The following is a 16,504-nucleotide window of genomic DNA, read 5'->3' on the forward strand; positions in this document are numbered from 1 at the left end:
TAAAATCTTTTCTTAAAGGAGACTGACAGTATCATGTTTAGCACCACATGTTTATATAAATGTGGATGTGCAAGCATATAGGCCTCTTATTAGCCAGCAGCTCTGATTAATATTGAGCACTTGAGTGAAGTGTTGACTAGTGTGTGTAGTTAATTAGATGTAAGCATCTAATGGACCACTGTCAACAGTTGCTTCCTATTAAATGGTTATCTCTATTACAGAGACATGTTGCTGCAGTTCTCTTTCACTGCCAGAATTAGAATATATGTATTAAAGCTCTATTTGTCGCTTATATTTTAGGTGAGCTTTGCTAAATGCTACCTCGCTGGAGGGAAGTTGATGGTATAAAGTTTGTTTCAGCTGTTCCCACCAAGAATTACTGCTAATACCAAATGCAGTTTTGGCAAAAGATGCATCTTCTTAATGCATCGAAGTTCAGGCTGGACAGAGAGAGACTGAAGTCCTACCAGCCTGAGCAAAATAACTTCATCTTTAACAAAGACTTTTTTTTTTTTTTTTTTTTTTTTTTTTAATATCCGCACATTTAGCATGGACAATCACTGTGATTTAGCATTAGAAAAGCTTTTTAAAGGAATTTCCTTGTACTCAGCTTTTTTGTGGTACTCTTTAAGTACTTGTAAAGTAAATTTACAAGAAAAATGTAATTTCAGGTCTTGATGCTGCACCTGTGGTGGAAGTGTAAAATTTTAGCTGGTTGAACTACAAGAAACAACTTGCAAAAACACAAGTCTGACACAAGAACAACCAATTAAATCATAAAAAAGCAAAGTCCCTGTTATGAATAGGCCTTTCTATAAATGCTACTGTTCTGTTTGTGTGATGTGTATTTTTCATACCATGTACACATTTTCCCATATGTAGATCTTTAAGTCTTTGCACGTGTACTGCTTAAGCCAGATAGCACAAACTGCCTGCTTCTTCCTTTTTTATCAGTAAGGGTTTTGTCGATGTCAGTCTTCCAAGTTTGCTTTTTTCTTTCCTGGTATTCTGATTAATTACAGCTCTGCTGGTGTTGGTTTTTTTTTGGTGGTGTTTTTTTGTGTGTTTGTTTATTTGGTGTTTTTTTTTTTTTTAACAGCATTTGTTGCTGCTGTTTTCATAATAGAAGGTTTATACTCTAAAATTAATTGTTAGATGATTTTATTTGGTAGCAGTGATTTTTTCCAAACTTACCACATAATTTTGGGAAGCCCCAAAAAACTTTGTGTTTTACTTATTAACTCTTTCTCTGTTTGTATGGCTGAAGCATTCTTTCTCTGTGGGTGTGTTATGAAATAAGTGTTCTTTTGTTATAAAATAGGTAAAATTTCAGTAATATATTTAAACAAAAAGACTGCTTTATAACTTATACTAATTATTTTTTAGTCTTCAGTTCTCTGTGAAGTCTCAGGTAAGGTGTAGCACGAGGTGTAGCACTAAGGACAAGTGAGGAAAGCAGCAGGAGCCAGACTCTGAGTTCCAACTTTGAACTCATTTTCAGCATCTGGTTTTAGGATTTGATCCCAGTGAAATTTCATGATGTTCTGCTTCCAAGGCTGGTTTTCAAATACTGTTTGTGATGGTTTTCCTCTACTCCCATTGACAGAAGCGTGAATACCCTTAAGCCTTCTCTGAATCTTGAGTTGTATGAGTAAATAAATTATGGACAGGATTTCTAGGACAGGAGACGAGCTTGTTGTAGCCATTTTTGCACCATACACATACCTGACATCTCTAGAATGATCACATCATCTAGCACATGCCCATTATTTGCTTACTGTGGAAAAACAAAGAAATGGCATAATGTGTGCTAAGTAATTGCAGATACAGTTCTATACACCAGCAATAAAACCAGAAACATGCTAGTGAAAAGCATGAAGTTTAAAACAGTCTAGAATGGCTTTTTGAAGGGAAGTTTGTAGATTGTCAGTTTTTGAAGTCCTTTCTTTGTCCTCAAAACATTTTTTGCAGGTGCTGGAAAAGACATTGAGCTTGTTCGATGAGTGACGGTTGTTATTTAAAAGAGTCACGTGTTAGAAAAGCAGGCGCCACTAAACAAGAAGACTTGACAGTTCCATCTGTAATGTTTTTGCTGGCAAAGTAAACCAGCTATCGTTCCAAGGTCTGTACAACGCATGCTGCAAACCTCTAACACTGGAAAGAACTTGAGAGTTTAATGTGTTCTGGCTTCACGTTACATAAACAGGGGTCCCCACGGCCCTATATTGATTGGGCTTGTGTTCCACCACTGGTTTTGTGGGTATATGCTAGCCCATAAAATCACATTCTTGTTTTTGCCTGCCAACTCTCTCCTATTGCTTTGTCTATTAGGCTGCAGTGGTAAGTGCTACAGCTGGTGTGCCGAGGGATCCAGTGCAGAACAGTCAGACCACTAAATCTCAGGCTGATGAGCCTGGGAGAAACCCCTTGCAATCTGATAGTACAATTAAATGTATGTCATGAATTGTCAGAATTACTTTACGCTATTTTGAGGATGACTGTGTATCCTCTGGTATCAGCACAAGCTAATATCGCAAGTACTACAAATACTTTACAGCACATATCTAGCAGTGTAACCTAATAAAAGGACTACTGTTTGTAACCCAGAGGTAGTCAGATGGGAAGAAGATGATCCCGAAGTGAAAGATCACATTTAACATACTCCAGTTGTTTCATCTGTCGTCTTCCTTACCATTCAACTTTTGGTTATTAGTAAAACTTTTTGTCATCCATGCACATGAGCATGAAACATGAAGTTACAGTGAAATGAGGAAGCCAATCCAGCTTTCTTAAGTGGTTGACATTTGACTGTACAGTAGGATTTAGGAAGTCATCAAACTTCTAGGAATTCAAGTTTCTTCTGTAGCAAGCAGCAGTTAAACTGACTTAATCTTTGTACAAAGACTGTGGCTTCCATTGTCATCGTATACAATTACATAGTGCCTTTGGACTTTGCTAAAATACTTACTTAAAATAAGTGCCTGAAACCTCTGTAGCGAAGGGCTGCAAACTGGCATCCTTAGGCTCAGCGTTCAATTTGTGTGACCTGCTGCTGCTTCCTGTCACTCACATCTCTAGAAGCGCAGCATAAACACTTCACTTAGCTTTGGGCTGTTTTGCCGTGCCTTCCTGACATGTGTACTGAGTTCTTTTATTTTGTTCTGTTTCCCTTTTGAATGCTTCAGCTGCAGAGCTTCCAGTGATGCATCGTGCCTTGGTGCCGTAGCTGTCCTGCAGCCATTTCCAGTAGCTTGTGCCCATCTGTATAGATAGTTGTGATGGTGAGGATCAGGCTACGCTTTTATAGAAGGGTTAAAATTTAGTAGAGAGTGAATGAGTGAGGAAAAAGTGTCTTTATTAAACTTCCCCGACTGTCACCAGTGTCCATGCAAGCAAGGTACTGCTAGCTCTAGTTTCACTGCCAAGGAGTAAATGACAATGAGCTTATTTTTCTTAGGCAATGAAGTCATCCTCTCGCCTTCAGCTGTTGTGATATATAAGTTGTTATGGCTAGCATTCTTATTTCTCAGTAGACTTCCTTGTGCCAGTGTCTTTAGGACTTTATCCCAAAATAATCAGTTCTCTGCCTTCTCAGTGTAAATGGGAAAAACGCACCAGCAGGCAGATACGTTTTTTTTTTTTTTTCCTATCTGTAGCTTCTGTCCTTGTAGTGACTCCTGCTACTTCCTGCCTTTATAAATAAATTTCTAAAATAATTTTAAAGTAATAATTTTACTGTAATGTGACTTTACACGATTTTTAAGAGTTGTGTCATTTTTGGAAACTGGTCACCTGAAATTCTTTCTGGACTGACCATTTTGCATGTAGTTTTAACACGCGCTCTTGTTTTTTCACGTGCATCCTGATGTCTAAGGTGTGGTGTGTAATGTCTAATGTAATGCTGTTAATTCCTTAAATGTGTGTTGCTTAGAAAATAAATGGATGTTACGTTTGAAATCAAAAGCATTTTGCAATTTCCATAATTATCATGTTGATATAAAATTATAGTATCTATTATTTTAACATTAAAATACATTGCTATATCGTATTATGTTAAAAAAATCAAATACGTTAAATATTTTTCTTTATCAAGCTTATGTTCTGTTATTTTACTTTGGTTTTGCTATGCAGATCAAGTCTACTTTTAGTCAAGTAAATGAATCGCAGAACATTTATCATGTACTTATGGTGTGAAGGAAGTGGAGGGGCTTTTCCCAAATACAGAGTGTTTATTTTTACCTCAGTGCCTGGAAGGAGATTTTTCACCTTAAGAAAAGGGATGCTTTAATGCTGCTTAAAAGATGCTTGCATGCTACTGGTACGTGGTTTGTGTACCACCAGTAGTGCATTTTAAATGAGATATTATTTAGTAGCTGAACATCAGCAGTACAAGAGGTAAATGTTCCACGAGGCTCTTGTATAGCAGGATTACTACATTGGACAATGGAAAGAAGTCAGGTGTGAAGAAAAAACTAGTTCAAGTTTTTGTTCCTTTTTTTTGTTTGTTTTTGTTTTTGAGAGAGAGAGTGACCAAAGCATAGAGTTCAAAGAAAAATAATCAGTCTGAGACTGAATGGTGTCTATTATAGAACTGTACTGACTTTCAGGCTGGGTATTAGGAAAATTTCTTTACCAAGGGGGTGCTTAGGCAATGGGACAGGCTCCCCAGGGCAGTGGTCACAGCACCGAGCCTGCTAGAGTTCAAGAAGCGTTTGGACAACGCTCTCAGACACATGGTCTGATTTTTGGGTGGTCCTGTGTGGAGCCAGGAGTTGGACTCAGTGATTCGTGTGGGCCCCTTCCAACTCGGGATATTCTATGATTCTGTGATTCTGTGAATTTAGGATGAGTTTTCTCCTCCTCAGCACATGAATAAAGAGACAAACTTGGATCACAAGTACCTGAGCTGTCAAGTTATAGCAGTGTGAGTCTTGACAGACTGGAGAAATGGGCAGAGGAGAACATCTTGCAATTCAACAGAGGCAAGTGCAGGGTGCTGCACCTGGGGAGAAATAGCCCCATGCACCGGTACGGGCTGGGGGCTGACCTGCTGGAGTGCAGCTCTGTGGAGAAGGAAAGGGGGTCCTGTTGTCCTGGTGGACAGCAGGTTAACCACGAGCCAGCACTGTGTCCTCGTGGCCAAGAAGGCCAAGGGTATCCTGGCTGTGTGAGGCCAAGTGGTGCCAGCAGGTGCAGGGAGGTGATCCTGCCCCTCTGCCCAGCGCTGGGGAGGCCTCACCTGGAGTGCTGGGTCCAGTGCTGGGCCCCCCAGTACAAGGGGGACACGGAGCTCCTGGAGCGAGTCCAGCAGAGGGCTGCTCAAATGATTAAGGACATCGGTCAGATGAGGAAAGACTGGGCAAGCTGTACCTGTTCTGCCTAGAGAAGAGGAGGCTCAGGAGGGATCTGATCCGTCTGTAAGTTCCTGAAGGGAGGTTGTCTAGAGGATGGGGCCAGACTCTTCTCACTGGTGCCCAGCGATAGCACAAGAAGCAACGGGCACAAACTGCAGCACACGAAGCTCTGTCTGAACATGAGGAGAAGCTTCTTGACTGTGAGGGTGGCTGAGCACTGGAAGGAGTTGCACAGAGTTCGAGGAGTCTCCTTTCCCTGGAGATAGTCAACAGCCATCTGGACACAATCCTGGATAAAGTGCTCTAGGGGACCCTGCTTGAGCAGGGGGGTTGGACGAGGTGATCTCCAGGGGTCTCTTCCCACCCCAGCCATTCTGTGGTTCTCTTTTCATTTGGGGTTGTTGCTGGCTATGTAATCTGTGTGGCTTTCCTGAACATAATGTGCTTAAACTGATTGGCCACCATGTGCAAAACAGATCATGCCTGAAAGGAGCATCTCTTCACCTAGCAGTACGTAGCACATGCATTTTTCAGCAGAAGGTTATAATTGTGCATAACTTCACCACTAAGCTCTGTGTGTACTTCTACAAAGTGGATGTGAAGGACCTCCAGAAGCACTTTGCAGCCCTGCCACTACATTTGGTCTATTAGATGCAGAACTGAAAAGTTCTCTGAGGTGAAGGCAATCTAGTTCTCCCTTGATAGTTTTTTTTTTTCTTTCTCCAAGGTGGGACAATTTTCTCTTACGAACAAACAACATAAAAAATTCATAGCTGTTTGAGAGACTCAGACCTACTGGAAACACACAATTCAGGCACAGCCTATTATCGTGATATCTGGCAGTATGGCTGTGTGAAGCAGCTAACTGAAAGCCTTTGATGCCATCAGTCCCTGGAGTGCTGCAGAGAGCAGACACAGCCGTCAACCAGCTGAAAATCTGCACAGTGACTGCTGCTGCACGCCCAGCAGGCTCTAATTAGATCCTAACCAGCCAGAAACACTTCTAGAAAAGTCTCTCTGTCTCTGGAATGATACTTCTGCCTTGGCTTGTGAAGTAATTTAGTTATGTGGGTATCCTTTGCAGTGACTAGGTGAGCTGGACGCTGGCCATTGTAAGCTGAACCTACCTCGGAGGTGCCAAGCAGGGCAGGGGCTGCGTTTTGCAACCTGGGGAGTAAACTGCTCCGTGTCTCAGAGCCTCCTTCATATTCAACCACATAAAGTGAGGATAAATATTAAAAATGTAAGTGTCAAACATTCCGGCTTTAGGTCAGTGTTCTCATTTCTCCTGCGAATATTTGCAGTAAGAATAATTAATCATTTAAGCAGTCAAAACTGACAGCTGTTGTTTGATGGAGGAAATCACACAAGGAAAGAAAAATTGGCAAGAGGTTGTGGGAATACTGAAGTGGCCTTCTGCATTGTTCAAAGTGACAATTTTGTTCATTGTTTCCCTTGGACCCTCCTTTATCTTCTCACTAGTCAGCTGGTTAGCTTTGTGCCTGCAGGGTTTCAGAAAGGTTGGGACACGGGGCTGCGCGATGATCACACAATTGTGCGCTGGGCTTCGGCTCCTGTATTCTTGCCGTAGAACAAAAAGGCTATTGTTTCCAGCCTAATAATAAAGCAGGAAAAAATCACAAAGGTCTTTCCTCTAGATAGAAGGTTGGCTTAGCTGCAAGCGGGAGAGAGCTATGAAGAGTTTGTTCTGGAAATGGCTTCTCCAGTTTGCATTTTCATTTCGCTGTCTTTTACCGATGCCTAGAGAATGTACTCCACGATACAACTACAAAGTCAGGTAGGGTAGATTTCTGACTGTGAGCTGATGTTACGACTAGTGTAGCACTGGCAACTTTCATTGTTGTTATTATTTTTTCAGGCTTAGATTTTTAGAATCTTTAAATCCTAGTGCAGGAGCAACCAGACCTTGGGCGTGTGCTCCCCTGTCTGACTGAGGAGGCTTCAGACACTTGGTAGGAGCAGCATACCGCAGTAAGAAAATACTTAGGGACTTGCTGAGGTATAACAAGTAGTACATAATAGTCCTTTCTGGGAGACACATTCTAGTCTGCTAGTGTATGAAGCCACTTCTAGGAAAATCCACTCCTGAAAAGTAATGATCTAACAAAATACCTCAAATGTCATATAACTTTTGATGGGTCTGCAAAGCTCTGAAAAGAGTGGCTGGACCCTATTTTGTCATTTGCTGTCAGACTTATACTCTCCTTCCTCCCCCCAGTCTGTTTCAGAGGGGCCCTATGACAGGCTTGAGTAGTGGAGATGTGGCATCTGTGGCACGACAGCTTCTAGGGCCACCTCCATACTGCAGGATGTGGCTCCACTTGGAGGAGGAGAAGACAGATGTGGGAACTTTCTACTCTGTTAGACTGACAAAGACAAGACATTAATATCTCTGTTTGCATAATTTATTTATTTTGTGTGTGTGTGGACTAATGAACCTTGCCAGAAGTAGTGCTGAGCTGGCCTTTAGTTTCCTTTAATAGCATTTACCAGGAGACTGCTTAGAATTTGTGACTGATGCTGCCTCCACAACAAGACACGTTGGCCATAACATGCTCTTGTGCCAGTGGGAATTCAACGTGGTTTAGCTGACTAAAGAAGGCACCTGACTTTTTGCTCTGTGTGCTTTACCGGAGAACTTGAGGTGCTTTCACTTGAACTTTGATATAGTCCTGAGCCAGAACAGTGTAGTATTTTGTTCTTCTTACACCAACGGGAACTCCCAAACAGTTTTTACCTTTGAGAGTTTGTAAGCGATCCTGTGAGGGTTGACCACGCTGAAACAAAAAGACCATGCTTAAACTGAGAGTTATTGCTTGTAAAATGACAATCAAAGGAAGCCAACAAACTTGAAGAGCTGCTGTGTACTTTGAGTATTGCCGTGGAAATCTTCTCCAGTTTTGGGTTGCTTAGTCTCTGTTGTGAGAAAGCAGCATTTTCTTTCCACCGTTCACGCAGTAAGTGTTTTGATAAACATTTGTGTTTAAAGGCTCCGGAGCTGAGCACTAATGACTGAAAAACCTCATGGCTTCACTGGATGTATGCATGTAACAAAACATGCTTATTGATGGATAGTTTCAAATCGCTAGACAAGCAGTTGTTCCGCAGTGAGAAAGTGCAGCAAGCAGTCGAACAAAAACCCTGCTGTCATTTGGCAGTGCTATCGTGAGCAAAACCTGTAGTTATGTTAGAGACCACTAATGTTTGGTATGCTGTTGGCAAACTGCGTGCTTTATTTGTGATGGCAGATCCCCAACTGTCTGTGTGCTGCAGCAACAGTTGCAGCCAAAATTCACAAACACACTTCTGCCTTAAAGCACTTTCTCTCTTTTTATATATATATGGACAGTTTAGGGTAGGAGCTGTTGGGTTTATGCCTCTTCTTGTCCTGTCATATTCCCTTCCTAGCTCAGTTTATAATTCCCTGGACTTTTGTGTGCAAGTAACAGACATTGAAACCACTGCACTGTTTTAGTCTTAATCAAGTATTGTTGTTTTTATTTTGGGGCCAGGTTTTTTTTAAGCGTTTTCCCAGCATCTCTGCGCTTTTGGAAGGTTTTTAAGAGCCATTAGTGACCTGTGATAGCAGCAGTTCTGTAAAATGCTGAATGCAATTTCACTTTTTTTCTTTTCTTTTTGCATTTCTAAGGTAGCTGGAGTCTTGAAGGTCACACAAACAGCACTGGAAGTTTGAAAGTGTTAAAACTGAAATCCTGTAATTATCTTCCTTAGATGGTAGAAAATAAAATCCTGTTTTATATATATATATATTTATATATATATACTTTTATTTCATAGGCTATAAAGAGCAAAGACCCCAATTCTGGTATACTTACTTAAATGCAGTAGTAGTGGATGTTTTTGTCTCTCCTTGTACTTGAAAGGAACTGTGTATCAGGAACTGAATACAAACATCAGTGTCGTCTCCAGTCCTAACCTGAAGTTTGTCCTAGGAAAAGAAAATCCCAGTTTCTCCAAACTGTTTATACGGGATCTGTACTTCAGTCAAGCTCTGGGAAATTAAGTGGCTAGTTCAGTTTCCACCTTATCTGTACAAATTTGTGTTTTTTCGTATCGCTGTGACTCGAGTCAAACAAAACTAGGTATTTCTGGCTTCTGCTTCTGTGTTGTAATTGTGGTCAGGACGCAAGAAAATCCTGGGAGTGGCCAGCCTGCGAAGACAAATGCTGCCAAGTTCCTCGCAGCCTTGATTTGAACTGCATGTGTATGCTGGTGACTGAGATAAGTACAAGCTGTCCTGTGATGCTCATAGGAGAGGAGGGAGGTGCTGCTTTGAGCATGTAACACTTTCTCATTGCAAGATTCTTTTTTCCATGGAAAATTCTGCTTTAGGAGAGAAGACAAACATAATCAGAAGTGTGTACTATAGGAAGGGAAAAAAAGAGTCTCTTTGTCAATAACCATATGCTGAAGATCATGGGAAGCAGTTGCATGTAGAAATCCTTCCTTAGGTGCTGTTCTCAAGTTGACAGTCATCATTTGAATCTAGTGTCTCATGGGGTGTTGTGTAAAGTGGCATCTTGCTAGATACCAGTTGGCCACCTCCCCATGCATCTGTGGTGTCACTTTACACCATCCCTTAACCACATAGCTCCAATGCAGTGTTTCCAGTTAGTCGTCCCCATCTTGCTTCATCGCATCTTGGCTTAAATAGGAGAAATTCTCTGGGGGCAGAGCCTCTGTGTTTACCTACTGCACTGAGAAGAGGTGCCATATAACAACGTAAATACCCAACTCGGGGCTGGGTACGGCTGGGGATAGCTTAAGAGGGCAGAGGAGACTTCCAGTGAAGGAGTTTTTTCTATTTGCTTGGTGTTTTTGAGTGGGATCAGAAGATATTAAGAGCTCTCCCGAAAAATGTGATCTTCAAATTAGTAAGGTGTAGCTTGATTTCTCTAGCCAGCTGGGCATTTTTGGTTTGCAGACTGAAACTGCTGCAGATAATCGTTGGTGGCTTTAGAAAGCAGTGGTCTTCCAAAAAGACTTGAAAATTGCTGGGCTGAACTCCCAGCGCTTCCAGGCTGCTGTGGGGTAGCTGGTGGTGGAGAGGCAGGTCCTGACCGAGCAGGCTTCCAGCAGCCAGGCTTTGCAGTTTTAGCTCAGGTAGCAGAAACTGGTGTTCAAATAGAGTAGTGGTGCTTCACGTAGCCTTATCTTTCATCACACCAGGAGAGACTTGTTGCCATTTTAACAAATTCATTTAGCACTTTGTTTTGTTATTTAATGCAGGCTTGGCAAAGCATCAGACAAAGCGGTCCTTCTGTTCTCCCCAGACTATTGTCCTTTCCCTCTAATCTTCCCCAAAGTCTGTTGCAGGATCCCACTTCTCTTTAGCTTCTTCTGTCGCTCCTTTCTCAAAAACCAAACCAAACAAACAAAAAAACCTTGACCACTAGCCCACCACATCTGATTATTTTGTGGGCATGATATTCGGTTACGCTGCCGCATTCCCTGAGACGGAATCACTTTGGAAAATGCACGTGGTTTAATCATCCACTTTTTTCATGACTATTTGACCTTAGATAACAGTAAAGTGTGTATTTTATGGGACTACAATTTGCAGCAGTGTGTGCTCTTATGTAGAAAAGCTGTGTGTAGTTTTTCACTGCTGCTGGATGTGCCCTTTCCATTCCTAAACCCTCATAGGGTCTTCTGCCCACCTCTCATGGGTGGAGAAAATACCCTGTCCTCCTTGGCATACGCTGCCAGTGGTGCTACTTACCCCATTGTGTGCATGAAGAGAAGTAGATGCAGGATAACCCTTAGAAGGCAAAAAACTTTAATGAACAGCTCTGAGCGGTTTTCATCCGAGGAATAACTTTCTTTGCTCCATGGAAACAGCATTCCTCACTAACTCCATTATATCTGCAGACTTGTTGAGCTCCTCGAAAGACCTAGGCCTGTGAGGTGCTCGATGCTGTGGATTGGTATTGAAGTCATGGCGAGTTACAGCAGGTGTTCCTTGCTTGCAGGAGGTGTTAGGGATCCTAGTCAACAAGGGCAGGAGATGTTGGCGTATTTATTAAGTTAGTTAACAGTGTTATGTAACTACAGCATGTTAAATGCAAGCTTTAAGCGAAGTGGGAGATGGATTAATTGTTCTCTAATCACAAGTCTGTTATGGGAGGGAGGAAGGAAAAAGGCTCTTCTGTTGATCGAGAAGCAGCAAGATATGCTGTTAGCATAGCTTGTTATAAAACAAGTGGTAGCTAAATCTTGCAGATCATAGAAGTTAAGGCCACAGAAGCCAGATCCTGTGTTTTTTTTCTGTGAGAGTGGAAATATGGTTGTATCTCTTTCCTATCTGTACATAGAGTTTGCTAAATCATGTTAGCTGAATGTACGTTGTTTGCTGAGTTTACACTGTTGAGTTTATCAACTTAGCGCTGCTTAAACTCAGTAAACGAGTTTATCCATATATTTTAAGTGGCAGCTTCTAGCAGGTAGGATGGAAGTAAATGGAGAAGTAAAATGGGTTTGTGGTGAAGAATATGGACGTACGTAGTATTAGGTGAGCATGGGAGTGATTAGGGGAGTTTTGGGCATTGGTTGCAAAATTTGTGGGGAGTTCTCAGCCTTCTCTTAAGCTTCACAAAGTGCATAATACATCTGCTCCTAAATAAGAAGTTCTCCAATGTGCTCAAAACTTCAGTTCTCTGGGAAGTTTGGGTTGTGTTTAAGCTTGGCCTAGGTCTTCCTGCAGAGTTATAAAGCAGTAGGGTTTTGTGTTTTGTTTGTTTGTTTTTAATTTTTGTGTGCTTTTTTTCTTAAGCTCTGAGTAAGAAAGCTTCCATGAACATACTGATTGACAGAGAAGTCAGGTGATTGACACAGATCTTCTGTTTATAGCAGGCAGTGAGTTAAGCTGCTTGTAAATAGCGTTCCCACTGCCCTCTCCTGTCTGTGGTGGCAGAGATTGACAGCTGATGAATTCAAAGGCATCTGTGTAATCCAGTTTCATACTGCTAGAATCCATGTTCCCCTGTTCCTGTTTTTCTAGGGATTTTTTTAAACTGTGTGTGCATGTATGTATGTTTAAAATAAACACTACCTACACGCACATTGTATATGTTTAATTGCTCGTGCTTTCAAAATTCACTAGTACTTGTCGATGATACACTGTGGAACCGGAGAGGGAAGAGAGCAGATGGTTTGCACTGAAATGCCTCTTGCCTTCTGGATGAGCTTAACAAATACAAGATTTAGATGCAGAGCTACAGTGCTTGATCCTAGAGGTTAGCACAAAGGCATGGCCATAGGTAAACCCAAGCATCTTTATTCTAAGAGAGTGTCTGCGTTGCTGGACTGAGCTCTCCTTTTTCCATTCCCTTTAGTCATTTGAAATTTAATAAGGGAGTACAAAGCACTTAAGTTGCCTAATATTTTCAAAGATGGATGTCAAAGGCACTATTTTGCCAATTGACAGTGAGAATGTTTCTGAGGAGAGATTTTTTTTTCTTTGGAAAATGCTGACTCGTTGGAATCAAAACTTTTTTAATAAGAACGTGTGCATCTGCAGAAGTGGAGGTACTATCTGATTTTGAAGTAGCCAGAAGCTCAATTACTAAGGGTATTTGTCTGAGACATGGGACATTTGCACCCAAATCTGACCTCTCTTTGAGTAAGGCAAATCCTAGTCTTCAGGAAAACATCTTTGAAGAGACATGTCTTTATCCTAATGTTAAGCAGATTAATATTCAGTTGCCTAAATAGCTTGCTAAGGGGAAAAGGTTGTACAGCCAGTTCTAGCATCTAAAGAAGAAAAAAAAAAAAAAAAAAAAAAGGAAAATATGTTTTTCCAAGTGATTTTCACTTTGGTAAGATTTCTCTTGCAGGTCCTTTAAGACTCTGTTTGTAAAGAACTGTAACTGTAACTTGGTTTTTGATGTATCCTGCTATCTCTAAGGAAAAGGCTGATACTGTCTCATTTGGAGATCTGCTCTAATTCCAGCTGTGTCATCTCCTTTGAGGCTGTGCTCTGTTGCTGAATTTGGAAGTAGAGATGTTTTGCTGTACTAAATATGTAACCTTTTTCCCCCAATTTCTATAGTGGATGTAAAAATTAAGACATGCTGAACAGAGAGGTTCTACCAGCTCGTGGCCAACATGCTCTTTTCATAAAGCAATTACATGACTTGGAGGAGGAAATGAGTTTGTTTACAATACTGAAAACCCTTTCCATATCTGTGAACTGTCTCACTATAAATGAGCTGTAAACACGGTTGATTAAGTGTTAGTTGAAGCTAATGACAGCAGGAAGAAAAAAAGCAGGTTTGGAGGAGGCTTCACCTTCAACCTGCCTAATGCGTTTGCCTTGGTGTTATGTAAACAGCCTCACTGTTTTACCACAACTACCTGATCCATTCCTGTGCTCTCTATTTGTCATGCCCTGATCAGCTGCTCAGAACTGGGGTGACAGCTATAACACGCAGAGCGTGTTTTGAGCATACGGTGTTGTTCCGTGACTCCTTCAGCCGCGGCATTGCACAGGGGCCCATGTTGAAAAATAAGACTCGTCTACATGAAGTGCCAAGCACATGTCACGGGGAAAGGAGCAAAAAAAAAAAAGCAAGTGGTGCTTTGTTTCCTTTTTTTCCTCCAGTCCATTGGAGGGCCAGGTCAGTGTTCACAATTTAACGCTGTTCAGGAGCTTACCTCTCTCGCTCGCTTTTCCCTTCTAAGGGAGTTACAGCTTTTCGTCTGCGTGACTGAAAAAGATCCCTTGGAGTTCCCTTCTTGCTAGCTAAAAGCTGAGACTGCACTTGTCTCTTCTCCTGACCAACCTGGTAAGCAGGGATTTAGGCTAAATCTAAGCTTTTAGGCTAAATCTTAGCTAAAGCTAAGGTCACTGACTGCTCAGAGGTGACTGGGATTCCCCAGGGGATGCCGTCTTCCTTGCAGTTGTTTTTGCTGTTTCATGGCCCACTGAACCACAAGGACAAAAATACCTTTTGTTTGCTCCCACTTCTGGAGACACGGGCCTCTGAAGTATTTCTTTGCTGCTGGAAGCAGTGTTTGCTAATAGCACATGTTCTCAAAGCTAAGCTGTTTGCCTGTTGTAGAAGTCTATTTCTATAGAAACGTCCATTACAGGTAATAATCTACATTAATAACTTTTCATCCCATTGAGAAGCTCACAAGCAGGGTAAGCGCATGAAGGGCTGGATTAGAAAATGTAATTTAATGCTTAAGCGGAAAGGCTTTAGTTTCTTCGCAGATAATTCATAAGCTCCCGTCACCCCCTGCAGGCATGGTCTGTCAATTTTCATGAAGATTAAAAACCTCGGCATTGTTAAATGAGTTTCTTCTCAGCAAGAACTTCTCATACTTACCATCAAATAGGTGTTTCCCAAGCAGTGATAGCAGCAAATGAAACAGGAGGGGTAGGACTTTTTGGCATTGCGAGAAGTTGTGTGTGTACAACATCCTGCTTGTGGGGAAGGGGCAAGCCTCAGCCACGGATTTGGATAGTTAGGGTCCTGATCTATGTGCTCCACTGTATCAGCTGTGGGGTTGATCAAATACCCACTGAATTGCCTCCACTTAAAGGCATCTGAATTTATCATGTGGGATGGTAATTCATTAGCTTTAATTCAGATGTAGTTCTGATTCCTTTAGAATTTACTTTTGCTTCAGGGAATATGAATATCCAATGTACAAAACTGATTTAATGGCATTTACCATACTAATGAATGCTTTTGTCCCAGAAGCTATGCTCAGAAATTGGAAAGCCACTGTTGTTTAAATTGAATGACAGCAAAGCAGTAGTGAGTGGAGGGCTTATCAACATAGATGTTGCAAAGCGGGTCATAAAGAAAAACTTAAACATCTGAAATACATTTTGTTGTATGAAGGAGACCACAGGTTTCTATGACTACTTTGTGATTAATGTGGATTAACCTCAGTTTGTGCTCTCACGCGGCCAGTTGGGTGCCTGGCGATTCTGTGTTTCCTCAGAAGCAGAGGTTATACCCTACTGCCCAACTTTCCATTGCTATTCCCAGTACCTGTGTGGTACTGGTTACCACAGAAGTACTGTGAAACGCAGCAAAACGCACGTTCAGTGGCATGTTCATAAATATAGCAGCCATATAACATCTCCTGATATTGTCACGTTATTCAAGTAGATTCTGCATATTCAGGGGATGGCCTAGATGGTCTCTGGAAGCTTTTTGAAGCTGACCTGATACACAATGAGACATTTAAATGCATTTCTCACTGTGACTCTTAAATTAATTTGAAATTCACAGTTTACATGAAGAAGCACTACTGCTAATGGTAATGCTAAACTTGACTGAAAAAGAGCTACTACACTCTTCTATTTGCATCATGCTGGTTAGAAGGAGAAGTCCTCCAAAAACATACCTTGTTCAGGTTAGACTTAATGGATAGAGGAGAGTAATTAGGCTATTTGCATATAGCTTGCATTCCTGTAGCTAAGTCTGCTGAAACCAATAGACTTACTGTAATGCGAGGTGATACCATTTTATTAATAACAGGCCTTATCCAGAAATGCAGGGAGTGTACAGAGACTTGAGGAAAGAACTGCTATCATTCATTATTTTTCAGTAGAAATTATTGCTTGTGCTGTTCAATGACATTTTCAGGCTTTGAGTCTCTGACCATTTGATTTTGAATTTGAATCTCAATGCCATTTGATTTTGATTCAGTACTCATTGCAGTCACTATGGATTTTTCAAAATTTGTTTTTAAAAATGCAATGTATAAAATTCTAAAGAATAAATATTTGGGTAGATTTTGGGTTGTTTTTTTTTTTGCTTGTGTTTGGGTTGGTTTGTTTGTGGGGCTTTTTGTTTTATTTTGTTTTGTTTTTCTTTTGTGTTATTTTATTTTTTTCTTGCTTTTTTGTTTTAAATGGTGGTGGTTTTGTTGCTCTGTTATTATTGTTGGTGGAGGCGGTAGGTTTTTTAGATTTATTCCAGAATTTTCATACATACTTTGCCCAACCCTTGGTAGAACTGTGGAATTGTACAGAAGGACATAATGGTAAAGGGGAAGCAGGAGCATGGCTGGAAACACTATTAATAGCGGACTCATCAATCAGTTCCCAGGAAGGAGATTCTTGCTATCTAAGGCTCTCTGAGCAA

General features: G+C 41.2%; 1 protein-coding gene across 2 annotated transcripts in view; it reads left to right on the forward strand.

Moving 5' to 3' along the window:
• The window catches only part of FBXL7 (F-box and leucine rich repeat protein 7), a 181,528-nt gene that overhangs the window by 108,209 nt on the left and 56,815 nt on the right, over window positions 1-16,504 (forward strand). The window contains exon 1 of one of the 2 annotated variants that reach the window (XM_084282330.1): window positions 2,087-2,122. The exons of the other annotated variant lie outside the window; for it this stretch is intronic. The gene's annotated coding sequence lies outside the window, so the exon portion shown is untranslated. Of the gene's footprint in view, window positions 1-2,086; window positions 2,123-16,504 lie in introns of those variants that run through there. 2 annotated transcript variants of the gene reach the window in all.

The sequence above is a fragment of the Netta rufina genome (genome assembly GCF_964035555.1).
Source record: "Netta rufina genome assembly, chromosome: 2".
In the NCBI taxonomy this organism is placed as follows: Eukaryota; Metazoa; Chordata; class Aves; order Anseriformes; family Anatidae; genus Netta; species Netta rufina.